The sequence below is a fragment of the Zalophus californianus genome, chromosome X (genome assembly GCF_009762305.2).
Source record: "Zalophus californianus isolate mZalCal1 chromosome X, mZalCal1.pri.v2, whole genome shotgun sequence".
Lineage (NCBI taxonomy): Eukaryota > Metazoa > Chordata > Mammalia > Carnivora > Otariidae > Zalophus > Zalophus californianus.
In genome coordinates, this window is record NC_045612.1 from 2933342 (window position 1) to 2947070 (window position 13729).

The 13729-nt window shown below is 38.4% G+C and overlaps 1 protein-coding gene across 4 annotated transcripts in view; it reads left to right on the top strand.

Moving 5' to 3' along the window:
- Positions 1-1235: 1235 nt before the first annotated feature.
- GABRA3 (gamma-aminobutyric acid type A receptor subunit alpha3) overlaps positions 1236-13729 on the top strand; it is a 390132-nt gene continuing 377638 nt past the window's right edge. For all 4 annotated transcript variants that reach the window (XM_027607297.1, XM_027607296.1, XM_027607295.1 and 1 more), the window contains exon 1: positions 1236-1412. The gene's annotated coding sequence lies outside the window, so the exon portion shown is untranslated. The remainder of the gene's footprint in view (positions 1413-13729) is intronic.

Below are 13729 nucleotides of genomic sequence, written 5' to 3' on the forward strand. Positions count from 1 at the left end.
TATGTAGGCTAGGAGCAGCTCTTTACATATATGCTCATATTCATATTGCCCTTAAAACATTCAAAATGGAATGTCATGCCAATGTGATTTGGGGTCCCATTTGGGGACCCATCTTTGGAGAAATTTTGAAATTTGATAGTGTATTTTTCACTATCAACAGATCAATTTCTTTCACCTGGGATTTTTCCTGTCTTAGAGCCTAAATTGTTAGGTCTCAAAGAGTCTTTCAAGATCATCTACATCTATCACCATTCATTTTGCCATTGGAGATACAATGAGAGCCAGATTAAACTTGTCAAAGGCACAGTGGAGCAATTTTGAGAGGCACGACTCAAACCTAAGTTCCTTTATTTTGTTCTTAGCCTAGGTCTCTTTACCCTCTATTGCACTGTTACTGTACTTTGCTCAGTTTACTTTTTTTTTTTTTACCCCAAATGGGAATACAATTCTTTTATATTTTAACTAATCTCTTCTCTGTCCTATTCCCCCATGTGCAAACTCACATGTAGGCTCACACACCTATACCAATATTGCCTTCTGAGGTTTTTGAAAGGGAAGTATTGTGGTTCGGCTGCTTGTCTGTTTTGCCTGGAGGGAAGCTCCAATTGACAGTTCTGAATTGGGTTCACACTTCTACTTGGTGGGGGGTGGAGGTGGCAGTTAGGTCGTTAAGGAATCAACGTGGCTAAACCCTTTCTTTTTAGTGGAGGGAGAATGACAACCTCTTTGATGTAATTTTTTTAGCTCATTACTGTCCTCAGAGATGGAATGTGAACAGACAGGATTGTGAAACCTTTATTTGGAGCCTGAGCTAAGAAGACACACCCATAGGGATAGAAGGGGAACAGACCACTTATTTTCTGTCTTGGAGCAGCTAGCAAGCATCACACACAGCATGGTAATCCATACTTCCTTTATCCTCTTATTCACTGCTCTTACCCTTTTGCTCTCTTTCTGTTCCCCTTGCTTCCTCTGCTCCTCCCCTTCCCTCTGAGCTTCCCTCTATTTCTCTGCTGGAAATCTTAAATAATAAAATACTACTTTAGTCTTTCCTAAAACAACCACAGATCCAAAGCCTTGCAGCACTGTATTCCGGAGCCCCAGCATAGCCGCGTGCTCAGCACCAGGCAATGGTGAATCTAAAGCCAGCAAAGGGGGAGGGGAGGAGGGAAGAGAGAAGAGATAGGGAGAGGCGGGAGAAAGAGAGAGGGAGAGGGGGAGGAGAGAGAGGGAGAGGAGAGCGTGAGCGCGCGCAAGCTAGCGAGCAAACCAGAGAGACGAGAGAGGGACCAGGAGAGAGACCCAGAGAAAGAGAAGAGGAAGCCGAGCTCTGTGAGGACTCAATCTCCAACTTGTTTCAATTCATTCATCCTTCTCTTCTCTCTGCCTCGGGGAAGTGACTGTGGCGCTTGGTAAGGAACATAGATGTCCCTCCTTCCCCCTCCCCCAAGCTCAGGTCTCCTTTAGCGATAGCATCTCTCCCCCGTACTGAGAATCTCCTTGGGTTGGCCGGGGAGGCGAGACAAGCTCTGCAGCTGTGATGCTATCCTGGGTTCCCCAGTGGGGCTGGTGGAAGCCCAGAGTTGGCATCTGGGCAGGGAGGCACTGGGGTAAAACCTGATTTGGGGAGGGGGGTTGTGATGTGGTGTATGCGCGATTTGCTTCATTGTCAGTGAATTGTTTTGTTCCTTTTTGGAAACAGGTCAGCCTTGACCTTGCAAATTGCCTGGGGGGCCCCGGCAGCTGCTGCAGAAGGCCACCCAGTGTCCCCTAGCCAGAGCAGACAGCACAGTCATGACCCCCCAGACAGCCCTAGGCACGGGGATGGGGTAATGGCTGGAGCTTCCTTCCTCATTTAACTCTTTCTCTGCAGCTGTTTCTCACTGCTGAAATTGAGAAAGAGGGAGAATACCATGCAGCCTTTTTCCCCATCTCCCTTTTACCTTTCCCAGATGCAACTGAGTGGAAAGTTGTAAATAACTGCTTCTTTTGAAAGCAGCTTGAGACCTCCCCCCTTCCTTTAAGGGGTTCATTGTGGGGTTGGGCCTGAGTTCCTTTACAAACTTGGGAGGCTTCTCTTGCTTCCCTGTGGGAAGCCCCATTGCCTGCCCACTCCCCATCCTAGGTAGTTGAATAGACAGGCTAGACCAGGGATTCAGATACCCTACCCATCCCACTGGCAGGCATGGTATAAGTCCAGCTGTGTCCTTGAGAAGAAAGAAACACCTGATGGTTTGTCTGGAATTGGCTTCCCAGTTTGCTGGTCCTCTAATTGTGGCTGAGGGTGGCATAGGCAGGAGGACTGGGGGAGGGGTGGCTTTTGGATTTAGAGCAGGGTGAGAAGCCAGGATTCCTGCTGCGAATTGTATGGTTTATTGAGGATCAGTAGGTTCTGGATGTCTGGAGCTAGGCAAAGACTGGCTGAAGCTGTTGTAGTATAGCCTCTCTGAACTGGTAGGAGAAGGGATCTGGTTGCTTGATGGGAGCATTTTGAGTTAGCAACACTGTCATGCCCATGGTAGTAATTATCACATCAACAATACAAATTGCTAACATTGTTGAGTGCCTCGTATGTTTTGGATCTTAGGCTGAGGGTTTAATGTGTGTTCTTACACCGACACTACAAAGCAGATACTATTATTATTCTTGGTTTATTGATGAGGAAACTGAAGCACAGAGAGGTTAAGTAATTGTCCAAGGTTACAGAGTAATTACATGTCCCAGTTGGGAATTAAAACACAGGCAACCTGGTTCTAGAATGCATGGTCTTGACCATTAAGCACTACTGCCTTCTTGGGGAAAATTTTGTGCCTTTGCTGGTTAGGTGTGTAGGTGTGATAGGGAGGGTACTGCTTGACAAAAAAAAGAAAAAAAATTGGAAAGTAGTAGCCTAGCCTTTGTGTAAAGTAACAGGAACTTAAATTGGGGCATAGTGGCTGGCCATTGTGGAACCAAGCCTCACCTGGGTTTCCTGGAGAAGCTGCCCAAAAGGCTTTCCTTGGCCAGCCTGCTTTCCTTTGAAAAGGCTACCTGGAAAGACTTCACTTTTTCACTGTCATAACCTCATCCATCTCACATCCAGCAAAAGACTGCTTTTTTCAGGACCGAATCTTGCTCTTATTTTCTGAGAGCTTAGAGTCACCTTGTCCTGAAAATTTTAGAATATTAAAAACCTTGGAACTGGAAGGTCATTAAGCTATACTTCTCCACCCAGTTCTTCAATTTGTCCTAAGCATTCAATTCATTGACTAATTTCTATTTGATCTCCCTGCAGTGACAGAGAGCTCATTAGATGGCTCTTTTTATCTTCGAGCAATTCTGATTGCCAGAAAGTAATCGCCATTATAAACCAAGGTCTCTCTCCCTGTAACTTGTATTCATTGCTTCTTTGGGACTAGCTGCAACAAATTTGCTTCTTCTTAATAATAGCTCTTCAGACAGTGAAGACAGCAGTCCTACCTCTCCCCTCAAAGCCTCAGAACTGACAAGATCACAAGTAAAGGATCATCGTTTGCCTCATTTTGGAAGCTAGACTTTTATTAATATGACCCAGTATCCCATTCTCTTGTTTGTCAGTCACAAACTGAGCATACTTAGCTTTCTAAAGCAGCCTTGATAGTGTATGTTCTCTTCCTTGGAAAAGCTTGCTATTTGGTATCAAGTGGACTCATGCGAACAAAGAAGCTCTGTTTTTCCCCCATAAAGACCAGAAATCAGTTAGTCCTAGTCCTTCTGAAGCCCCAGAATGTCCATATAGCAGCCAGACAATGGGCATGTGGGAAGATTTGAGCAACAGGGATTTAGGGCAGTTATCATAAAGGAGACACTTGAAATAGTGGTGATTCAAGGTTCACACAGTATATGGAAGGTAGAAGAATAAATTCTTGTATCAGAAAGTATCTCAAAAACAATGACATCACTGAGGGGATGGTGCAGAGAGTGGATGGGATAGGAGTGAGCACCAGCGTGTTAGAGTGGAGAACTGACCTGGGTGTTAGGGAACTTGAGTTTTATTCCTAGCTCTGTAATTTGTCGGTTACCTTGTACACCTGAGTACCTCTCCATGGACCTCAGTTTTTCCATCTAAAAATGATGAGGTGGATTGTATCACCAAGGGTCTTTCAGCTCCTCTCTCTGAAGTAAATTATAAGCTCTCAGGGTTGTAAGGGCTTCAGAAATCATCTAGGCCAGTGTTTCTCAAAGTTTAATGTGCAAAAGAGTCTCCTGGGGATCTTGTTAAAATGCTAATTCTGACTCAGAGGGTCTGGGGGTACAACGTGAGATTTTCCATTTTAACAAACTACCAGGTAATCCTGAGTCTGCTGTTCCAGTGCTTTTCAAACTACCTTGTTCAAAGACCAGTTTTGAAAAATTTTCCTATCCATCACAGACTGTTACTTTAGTAAAATACATTATGAATTATTAGAAAATGAAAGAAAAGAAAATATAAGCTCATATTTTTATTACTAGATTCAACAGACATAAAAATATTTTTTAAATTGCTATAATATTTTATAAGTGATTATTTTGAATTTCTGCTCCTAGGTCATTACTGCCTGGCAATAATAGTTTGCAGACAGTCATTGATCTGTAGACCACACTTTGAACAGCACTAGTCTAGGCTACCAGTAATTTAAGAGGCCCAGATTTGGCCCAGTTGTAATTTCAAAGTCATTTTTGCCAAAGGATTTTTCACCATCAGGTTAAATGTCTCCTTTGACAAAGAACTTAATATCCTTTCAAAGTAGCATCACTTGTTGTGACTGTCATAAAGTTTTTTTTAAGCTTTTATAAATGCACCTCTTAGATTATATATTCCAAGCAAGTAAATTGTCACTCCAATTTATTGTACTATCAGCCACTATCCTAGTGTGTGGCATTGAGTAGTTGTTTAATAAATGTTCACTAAGTGAATGAGCAAGTCACTTGGTGTTAGTTATGCCTTGTGGAGCCATACATTCATTAAAGAAAGGTAATTTTGGTTTCCTTCCAGCGTTTGGGAGGCAGTATTTATCCTATTTTATAAATTTCTGATAGTGAATATAAGGCCAATTTACCTGGAATCCCAATTTTATTTTAAAGGAATTATAGCAAGCCAGGCAAAGATTTTATATGCCCTAAGTCCCAAGTCTTTACCTTTAAATCAATTGTTCATCAATTCAGTGGTTCAACGTTTATTCAGTGATGTGGTTAAGCACTATGTAGATAATAAGCACCATGCCAATAATACAAGGGTGAGCAAACCAGACATGGCCTTTGCTTACTTGGAACTTATAGTCTGTTGGGGAAGAGGCCGTAAATCAGATACTCACACAACTGTTATTTCAGTCAGTAGTGAATGCTATGAAGGAAAAGTATGAGGGTGGGGCTATGAAGGTATATAACAGAAAAAAACTGATCTCGTGTGGGGTTTAAGAAGAGCTTCCTCGAGGAAGTGATATTAAGGGTGAGTAGAGACATGGAGGTGGGGTAGGGTTATCGTGAGGGTAGAGCAGTTTTGTAGATGAAGAGAAGAGCACACATGAGGGCCTTGAGATGTATAGTGAATTTGAAAAATTGAACAAAAGCTGATGTGGCCGAAGTGGCCATTGTAAGGATTTTGATGTTTATTTCAGAAACACAGGGATTGATCAAAGTCTTTTTAAGTAGGATGACTGATATAGCCTAAACTGAATCCATTCAGTATAAGGTTACTAAGTGCTATGAACCAAAGGCGACGTGGGAGATACAGGCTGATTTAGGAATAGCCTCTGCTGTCCAAGATGACACAGTCAAGTAAGAGAAGAAATGTACAAACAACTATAATTTTAGGAGGATGTAATCCGCACGCATAAAATAAGGGTATGCAAGGAGATCAAAGGCAGCTTCCCAGAAGTGGTGTTTGAACTGGGCTTCAAAGATTAAGCAAACTTTGGAGGTGCAGTTTGGTGTTCTAGGAAGAGGCCAGAAAAACAGAGGACATGTATTAGGAACAGTGAGGAGCTTAGTTATGTTGGAGTAAAATGTATGGTAAAAGTATGTAAGAAATATTTGGCAAAATAGGTAGAGAGTTTGGCTGTAAATAATATTAAATGCTGGCTTGGAGAATTAGAACTTTCTTCTATATGCAGTAGAGAGGCAACACCCTTATTTTATGGATAAGTTAACTGATCCTGATATGGGGAGTCACTTTATTTGACTGAGGTCACACAGCCCAGCAAAAGGTACTGGGTACAGTTGAAAGAAATGTGGAATTAGAGCTCTCAAAATAAGTCAGCTGGAGAGAGTGATTTGAGAGTCTTTGATATAGAGGCAGTACTTGAAGTGTAAGGAAGGGATCCAAAGATCTCTTCTTTGGGGAATGCTTATGCTTTAGGATATGGGAAAACAAAGATGAGCTTGTGTGAAGGCTACAGAGGAGAGGGGAGGTGTGTGGAAGGAACATTGGAGAATACATTATTATGAAAGAGCCAAGAGTGGAGAGGTCTTATTCATCAGTTGGACAAATATTTATTGAGTACATACCATTTCTAAACATGGAGAATATAATGGTGACCAAAAAACATGGTTGTTGCCACCTTTGGGTTCATGGTTTAGGTAGTGAGATAGACATTATTCTAAAACTGTTGAATTATGTAGTTGTACATTGTGATTCCTGTATAGAGGAAAATATACTGCTTTAAGAAGGAAGGTGTGGTTACCATTATTAGACTTTTCAGCAGGACTGTGTACTTGACAAACAACACCCAGTTTCTAATAGTCCTCCCATTATGACGCTCACAGTGCTTAATAAAAGACTGGATGATCATATCCATTTTGCTGTTTTTTGGCAGATGATAGTGCTTTAAGGAAATGTAAGAGTCCCTCTAGTCTCATGTCCACAAAAGCACAGGCTTATTTGAAACCAGGTTATATGTCATGTTGCTTAACTGAAATTCTCAATGAGTCAGCACTCTTCCCAGATCTTCATTCTCCCCATTCTACAAGTTAGAGAAACACACACTTGATAAGAAAAAAAAAATGAAGATTGGATATTAAAAATCTCTCTGAAAATGAGATTTCGGATAGCCTAGTCTAGATTCTAGTCTTGGTTTGGATACTGACTTAGTTTCTTGTAACAAATCACTTGTTTGAGCTTCTGTAAATTACAGACTGGACTAGGCCCAGCTGAAAGATTCTATAGTTTATGCTCTATTCTTTACTACATCCTCATGGTCTTGTGCTGGTAGTTCAGGCTCAGTCACTTATTTAAGCAACACTAAGGATTTTATATGGAATTCTGAAGGTTGCTAATTTTGGTGGAAGTATTCATAGGGCTTAGAAGAGATCACAGGAATGCCCTTTCCTCATTCTATTCCTGAGATTGCTGAAATCATCACTCTTCTGAAAGTTAAGAAAAGAACTGACTATGTTCTAAAATCTGTAGTAACTGTGTACTGGGTGATATTTTCACCACAGCTGGTTTTAAAATGAACTAAGGACACTGCAAAGAAAATGGTGCGGGATACTGTGGAACAGAGGCAAGATGATTATCTCATATTCTGAAATGTAGTGGTCCAGACAGTCTGTTCCTAGGGGGAAGATATATGGTAAAGGGAAATATTGGTTGGTAATAGAAAAACATTTTTTAATACTTAAAACATGATTTTAAAGGTATTGATGTTTATACACAATGTCTCCTCAGTATATACAGAAGGAAGAATAAAAAATCTCCAGGATGTATATTTTGAAGGGTACTTTTCTGTTTAAAAATGATTTCTTAAAAGGAATCAAGTATTACATAGATTTTTTTGAAGGGAAGGGGAGGTGGATGGGGGTGGAATTATGTAAGTGATCATAGCATAAAGTAACTTTTTAAAATAGTACAAGAGGAGCTCAGAAATAGCAGGGTCCTTACCAATCATATAATCGCAGTCTTATCAACCAGTACATATGGTCATTTATTTTCAGTGTGAATAGTTCCAGGAAAGGTTGCTTAATACCACCTGATAACTGTGATTGTTAGCAAGTTCTCCTTCATACTGACTGACCTGAAATCTGTCTTCTTAATCCAACCCATGCGTTGCTCCTTGGAGCAACAGGAGTGCTAATGTCTATTTCCTTGCCCTGTAATTAGCCATTCAAAAGTTTAAAGATTGTTCTTTTTATCTTTTCTCCAGTCCATATATTCCCAATTCTTGAGCTCATATGACATATATTTTGAGTATCTTCTATAGGAGATGCTGAAGTTTTCAGTATCACCCTTAATACATAATATCCAAAGCTGGACCCAGTATTCTGGTCATGGCTGATTAGCACCACCATTTAACAAATTTTGTACATTTATTCATCTTCCTTAAGACTGTAATATCTACTTCTATTTTTTTCTATTCATAAAATGAGACAGCCTCATAACAGAAAATTTTCACTGGGTGGCTCAGATGGTTGGGCGTCTGCCTTCGGCTCAGGTCATGATCCCGGGGTCCTGGGATCGAGTCCCACATCGGGCTCCCTGCTCCTTGGGAGCCTGCTTCTCCCTCTGCTTCTCCCTCTCTCTCTCTCCCTCTCTCTCTCTCCTCCTCTGTCTCTCATGAATAAATAAAAAAAAATCTAAAAAAAGAAAAAAGAAAATTTTTAAAAATGGAGAGAAAACACAAATCACCCTCATTACCTTATCCAAAGACAACTTGCTCTGCTTCCTCCAGGATGTTTCCATGTTTACATAATTGGGATCATACCTTATATGTACTATTTCATATCTGGCTTCTCCATTGGTATTGTACTGTGAGCATTTCACTATGTCATTCACCAGCTTTCAGACAATTTTTAATGGCTTCACAATTTTCAGGTGTACAATTTGTACCTACTTTATCTAACAGATCCTGTATGAGTCATTTAAATTATTTTAATTTTAAGTTACCACGAATAGCCCTGCAATGTATACCTTTATGCATAAATCTTTGCTTCTTTGAACCTCACCTCTTTTAGGTCTTATTCAAATATTACCTCCATAAGGTCTTCTATAACAATTATCCATAAAAATGCAAACCCTTCTCCAACACTCACTCTCTCTTTTCTTGCTTTATTTTTTCTCCTGATCTGTATCATACCTAATAGTTAGGATATGTTCCAATTTATTGTCCGGATCTTTGTATTAAAATGTAAGCCCCTTGAGCACAGAGATTTTTCTTTACTTTGTATTCACTATTGTATCTCCCAGTACCTAGAGCAATGTATGATACATTGTAGATCCTTACTAGATATTTGTTGAATAAATGATTTTTTTAAGATGGGTTTTTATAAGAGGCATTATTGGACCTGAGGATTCAATTTTTTAAAGGCTCTTGATATATGTGTGAAGTTGTCTCACTGTGTAAGATGGACAATTTCTGCTCATACACCTATACCAAAACTGGTTATTGTCATTCTTTTAAAATCTGCCTGTATAATAGAGGCTAAATGATATTTTACTGTTTTAATATGTTTCTTTTATTATACTGAGCATGAATATTGTCTTGGGTTTCTTGGTCACTTTTGTTCCCTTCCTATCAACATATACTCATGACCTGTATAATTTTTCTATTGAGAACTTATATGTTTCTTATTCATTTGTATGGACAATGTATACATTTAATAGACATTAGACCTTTCTTCTGTGGTATATGTGGAAAATATTTCCCAGGTTTGTGTTTTAAATGAACTTTTATGCACAAATTAACATTTATGTAATTATATCTTTCCATTTATTTTTTTCTGATGAATTTATGTGTAAGTTTTCCCTACCCAAATTAGATAAGTGCTTAAATGGATTTTTTTCATTTTATTGCTTATATTTATTTAATCCTTCCAGAATTATTTTGGTGTGCGGTATGAGGTAATTTTCTAAGTTGTTTTCCCTTTCAATTTTTCACAATAATAAATATTGAATAATCCTTTCCCACTGTTCTGTGATGTCACATTTAATATGTGTAAATTGTTATATATATAGTAGATTCTCTTTGGGATTTATCTAATTTCCATATTTTGTAGCCTGACTCTGTCCTAGTTACAAAGTTTAATATTTTTGTAGCTTAAAAAATTTTTTTATTACCTCAGCTCTTCTAATTACCAGCTGTATGGAATCTGACCCTCTATATGTCTACTTGTATAGAGTGTATAATAGTAAAATTTATGTTTTGCTTTTAATTTTGTGAAGGGGGTCTTTCTATCATTTCTGCTAATTTATTATGGCTGGTATACAGGGAACTTGCTATTTATAATTTTAATTTCTATTTCTTTATTTTGCTCAAATTTATTATGAATTTATCATTTCTTGTTTCTTATTTTTTAATTTTGAAGACTTTAAAATATTTAGAAACTCAGAGAAGTGTCTAAAACAATGAGCAAGTAAATACATATATACTGTTCAGAATGAACAAGTGTTAACATTTTGTCATTTCTGCTTCAGATATATTTAATGAAGTAAATAAAACATTACAGATAAACTTTACTTTCCTGTGTTTAGCTCAACTTTATTTCTCTTCACATCCTTCCAGAACACAAAACCTAGAGCCACTCACACTTACTTCTTTTTCTTTTAATTAAGTTTTTTATTTAATGCAGGATAGTTAGCGTACACTATTATATTGATTTCAGGTGTACAATATAGTGATTACCACTTCTATATAACACCTGGTACTCATCACAAGAACGCTCCTTAATCCCCATCACCTATTCCACCCATCCCCCTGCCCACCTCCCCTCCAGTAACCATCAGTTTCTTCCCTATAATTGAGTCCATTTCTTGATTTGTCTCTCTTTTCCCTTTGCTTGTTTTTAAAATTCCACATATGAATGAAATCATATGGCATTTGTCTTTCTCTGAATGACTTATTTCGCTTAGCATTATACCCTCTAATTCTATCCATGTCATTGTAAATGGCAAGATTTCATTTTTTAAAAAAGATTTTATTTATTTGTCAGAGAGAGAGGACCGCACACACAAACAGGGGAAGGGGCAGGCAGAGCAGGCAGAGGAGAAGCAGGCTCCCTGCTCAGCAGGGAGCCTGATGCGGTACTCAATCCCAGGACCCTGGGATCATGACCTGAGCCGAAGGCAGACGCTTAACCGACTGAGCCACCCAGGCGTCCCAAGATTTCATTTTTTATGGTTGAATAATATTCCACTGTATATATACCACATCTTTATTTGTTCATCAGTCCACAGACACTTGGGCTGCTTCCATATCTTGGCTATTGTGAATAATGCCACTGTAAACATAGGGGTACATGTATCCCTTTGAATTAGTGTTTTTGTATTCTTTGAGTAAATATCCAGTAGTGCGAATGCTGGATCATAGGGTAGTTATTTTTTTAACTTTTTGAGGAAACTCCATACTGTTTTTCAGAGTGGCTGCCTCAGTTTGCATTCCCACGAACAGTGCAAGAGGGTTCCCCTTTTTCCACATCCTCACCAATGCCTGTTGTTTCTTGTGTTGTTGACTTTAGCCATTCTGAAAGGTGTGAGGTGTTATCTCATTGTAGTTTTGATTTGCATTTCCCTGATGGTAAGTGATAATGATGAACTTTTCATGTGTCTTGTTGGCCTTCTGGATGTCTTTGGAGAAAAGTCTGTTCATGTCTTCTGCCCATTTCTTAATTGGATTTTTTTTTTTGGTGTTGAGTTTTATAAGTTCTTTATATATTTTGGATACCCTTTATCAGATATGTCATTTACAAATATCTTCTCCCATTCTGTAGATTGCCTTTTAGTTTTGTTGATTGTTTCCTTTGCTGTGTAGTTTTGTATTTTGATGTAGTGCCAATAGTTTATTTTTGCTTTTATTTCCCTTGCCTCAGGACACATATCTAGAAAAAAACTTACTAAGTGTGATATCAGAGAGGTTACCGCCTGTCCTCTCTTCTAGGATTTTTGTGACTTCAGGTCTCAAATTTAGGTCTTTAATCCATTTTGAATTTATTTTTGTGTATGATATAAGAAAGTGGTCCAGTTTCATTCTTTTGCACGTTGCTGTCCAGTTTTCCCAACACCATTTGTTGAAGAGACTGGCTTTTTTTCTATTGGACATTCTTTCCTGCTTTGTTGAAGATTAATTGACCATATATTTGTGGATTAATTTCTGGGTTTTCTTTTCTGTTCTATTGATCTATGTGTCTATTTTTGTGCCAGTACCATATTGTTTTGATCATTATAGCTTTGTAATATAAATTGAAGTCTGCACTTGTGATGCCGCCATCTTTTCTTTTTTTTAATTATGTTCAATTAGCCAACATATAGTACATCATTAGTTTTTGATGTAGTATTCAACAATTCATTAGTTGTGTGTAACTCCCAGTACTCATCACATCTTTGCTTTTCTTTTTTAACATTGCTGTGACTATTCAGGGTCTTTTGTGCTCCCATACAGATTTTAGGATTGTTTATTCTAGTTCTATGAAAAATGCTTTTGGTATTTTGATAGGGATTGCATTCAATCTGTAAATTGTTTTGGGTAATATAGACATTTTAACAATATTTGTTCTTCCAATCCATAAGCATGGAATGTCTTTCCATACTTTTGTGTCATCTTCAGTTTCTTTCATCAGTGTTTTATAGTTTTCAGAGTACATGTCTTTCACCTCTTTGGTTAGGTTTATTCCTAGGTATCTTACTATTTTGAGTGCAATTATAAATTGGGGTTGTTTTCTTAATTTCTCTTTCTGCTGTTTCATTATTGGTGTATAGAAATACAACAGACTTCTCTAGATTGATTTTGTATCCTGCAACTTTACTCAATCATTTATCAGTTCTAGCAGTTTTTTAGTGGAGTCTTTAGGGTTTTCTATATAAAGTATCATGTCATCTGCAAATAGTGAGTGTTCTATCTCTTCCTTACCAATTTGGAGTCCTTTTATTTCTTTTTGTTGTCTGCTGTGGCTAGGAATTCCAGTACTATGGTGAATAAAAGTGGTGAGAGTGGACATCTTTGTCTTATTCCTGACCTTCTGGGAAAAGCTTTCAGTTTTCCCCATTAAGGATGATGTTAGCAATGGGTTTTTCATAGATGGCCTTTATGATGTTGGGGTATGTTCCCTCTAAACCTATTGTGTTGAGGGTTTTTATCATGAATGGATGTTGTACTTTGTCAAATGCTCTTTATGCATCTATTGAAATGATCATATGGTTCTTATCCTTTCTCATATTAATGTGATGTATCACATTGATTGTTTTGTGACTACCGAGTCACCCTTGAAACCCAGGAATAAATCTCCCTTGATCATGGTGAATAATTTTTTTAAATGTATTTTTGAATTCAGTTTGCTAGTATTTTGTTGAGGATTTTTGCCTGTATGTTGATCAGGGATAATGACTTGTAGTTCTCTCTTTTAGTGGTGTCTTTATCTGGGTTTGGTGTCAGGGTAATGCTGGCCTCATGAAATGATTTTGGAAGATTTCTTTCCTTTTCTGTATTTTGCAATAGTTTAAGAAGAATTGGGGGGCGGCTGGGTGGCTCAGTCGGTTAAGCATCTGCCTTCGGCTCAGGTCATGATCCCAGGGTCCTGGGATCAAGTCCTGTATCAGGATCCCTGCTGAGTGGGGAGCCTCTTTCTCCTTCTCTACCTGCCACTCTCCTTGCTTGTGCTTTCTCTCTCTCTGTCAAATAAATAAATAAAATCTTTAAAAAAGAAGAATAAGTATTAAATCTTCTTTAAATGTTTGGTAGAATCTGCCTGTGAAGCCATCTGGTCCTGGACTTTTGTTTGTTGGAGTTTTTTGATTACTGATTTAATT